The sequence below is a fragment of the Filicampus tigris genome, unplaced genomic scaffold (assembly GCF_054856515.1).
Source record: "Filicampus tigris isolate MCC_2025a unplaced genomic scaffold, RoL_Ftig_1.0 HiC_scaffold_36, whole genome shotgun sequence".
Classification (NCBI taxonomy): domain Eukaryota; kingdom Metazoa; phylum Chordata; class Actinopteri; order Syngnathiformes; family Syngnathidae; genus Filicampus; species Filicampus tigris.
In genome coordinates, this window is record NW_028233417.1 from 105,001 (window position 1) to 107,500 (window position 2,500).

Consider the following 2,500-nt stretch of genomic DNA (forward strand, 5'->3'; position numbering starts at 1 on the left):
CCCCGCCCGGAACGGGGCAGGGGCCGCGCGCGGACGCCCGCTCGCGTGGGGGAGGGCGCGCGCCGTCCCTTCGGTAGGTGGGCTGGAGCCGCCTTAGCGGGCGTAGGACGGGGGCCTCCTCGCGGGAAGCCCCGCCGCCGCCGCCGCCGCGCTAGGGGAAAGGGTTTGAGAAACGATGCGTTAGCCGGAAGGCCCGCCGGCAAGGCGACCGTCCCGCTGCTGGGGCGGGGAGGGGCCGCGGACGAGCGGCGGGCTCCGTGGTAGGACTGCTGAGATCGGTGGGTCGCCTCGGCCTCGCTGCCGTACGGTCGCGCCGGGGTTGGCCGCGGGCCAAGCTCGCGAAGTAGCCCCGGCGCTGGAGAGCGACCCGCTGGCCGGAGGAACCGTCCGCCCGAGCGACCGGCGCGAGGCCGGTGCCGGCGGGGGCCCTCCGATGGCGGGTCATGGTTGCCGATCGGTCGGTGGGGGAATGGAGGTGCGGTGCGTGGTGAGGAGCTCCGGGCGGGGTGGGCCTTCGCCCGGCCCGCGGAGTCCGATTGAGCGCCGCCCGGGTCGGGCGGGCCCGCTCCGTTGAGCGCACGGAGGTTGAGATAGAAAATATTGCAACACGCGGAGCTCCAGGCGGGGGGGGGCCCTCGCCCGGCCCGCGGAGTCCGATTGAACACCCCCCAGGTCGGGCGGGCTCGCTCTGTTGAGCGCACGGAGGTTGACATAGAAAATATTGCAACACGCGGAGCTCCAGGCGGGGGGGGCCCTCGCCCGGCCCGCGGAGTCCGATTGAACACCCCCCAGGTCGGGCGGGCTCGCTCTGTTGAGCGCACGGAGGTTGAGATAGAAAATATTGCAACACGCGGAGCTCCAGGCGGGGGGGGCCCTCGCCCGGCCCGCGGAGTCCGATTGAACACCCCCCAGGTCGGGCGGGCTCGCTCTGTTGAGCGCACGGAGGTTGAGATAGAAAATATTGCAACACGCGGAGCTCCAGGCGGGGGGGGCCCTCGCCCGGCCCGCGGAGTCCGATTGAACACCCCCCAGGTCGGGCGGGCTCGCTCTGTTGAGCGCACGGAGGTTGAGATAGAAAATATTGCAACACGCGGAGCTCCAGGCGGGGGGGCCCTCGGCCGGCCCGCGGGGTCCGATTGAACACCCCCCAGGTCGGGCAGGCTCGCTCTGTTGAGCGCATGGAGGTTGACATAGAAAATAATCCAACACGCGGAGCTCCAGGCGGGGGGGCCCTCGCCCGGCCCGCGGAGTCCGATTGAACACCCCCCAGGTCGGGCAGGCTCGCTCTGTTGAGCGCATGGAGGTTGACATAGAAAATAATCCAACACGCGGAGCTCCAGGCGGGGGGGCCCTCGCCCGGCCCGCGGAGTCCGATTGAACACCCCCCAGGTCGGGCAGGCTCGCTCTGTTGAGCGCATGGAGGTTGACATAGAAAATAATCCAACACGCGGAGCTCCAGGCGGGGGGGCCCTCGCCCGGCCCGCGGAGTCCGATTGAACACCCCCCAGGTCGGGCAGGCTCGCTCTGTTGAGCGCATGGAGGTTGACATAGAAAATAATCCAACACGCGGAGCTCCAGGCGGGGGGGCCCTCGCCCGGCCCGCGGAGTCCGATTGAACACCCCCCAGGTCGGGCAGGCTCGCTCTGTTGAGCGCATGGAGGTTGACATAGAAAATAATCCAACACGTGGAGCTCCAGGCGGGGGGGCCCTCGCCCGGCCCGCGGAGTCCGATTGAACACCCCCCAGGTCGGGCAGGCTCGCTCTGTTGAGCGCATGGAGGTTGACATAGAAAATAATCCAACACGTGGAGCTCCAGGCGGGGGGGCCCTCTCCCCCCCCGGTGAGTCCGCTCACAGTGCCCCTATGTCGGGCAGGCTCATTGCATTGTGCGCATGGAGGTTGACTTAGAAAATATTTGAGAGTGACATGAGCTCCAGGCAGACACCGACTCATCGCCCGTGGGGTGTCCGACGAGCCCTCACCAATCTTGGATTAATGTTTGGCGAGGCTCCCCTGATCAGCTCTGGAGGTGGCAAGTTCTGAAAAAGTGGTTTCTGAAAATGTGCCCCTTGTATTTTGTGAAACCAGGGGTAACCTAGCGAGTAGGCAAACTCATCCCCTGACTGGGGGGATCAACTTTTACCTACTACAGCGCCCCTAATGGCCAAAAGTGGTACTGCTCCCCCTGGTAGCCTAACCCATTGAAATGAATGGGAAAAATTAATTTAGGCTACCAGGGCTTTGGGCTACCAGGGCTTTGGGCTACCAGGGCTTTGGGCTACCAGGGCTTTTTGCTACCAGGGCTGTGGGCTACCAGGGCTTTGGGCTACCAGGGCTGAGGGCTACCAGGGCTATTATAGGCGGCCACCACTGCACTAGTGGCAGCCCGGGGAAGGTGCCTGTTGCTCGGATATGCTTTTACGCACGTCGGCCTCTGCGCCCTGGAGCTTTTTTATGCTACCAGGGCTATTATAGGCGGCCACCACTGCACTAGTGGCAG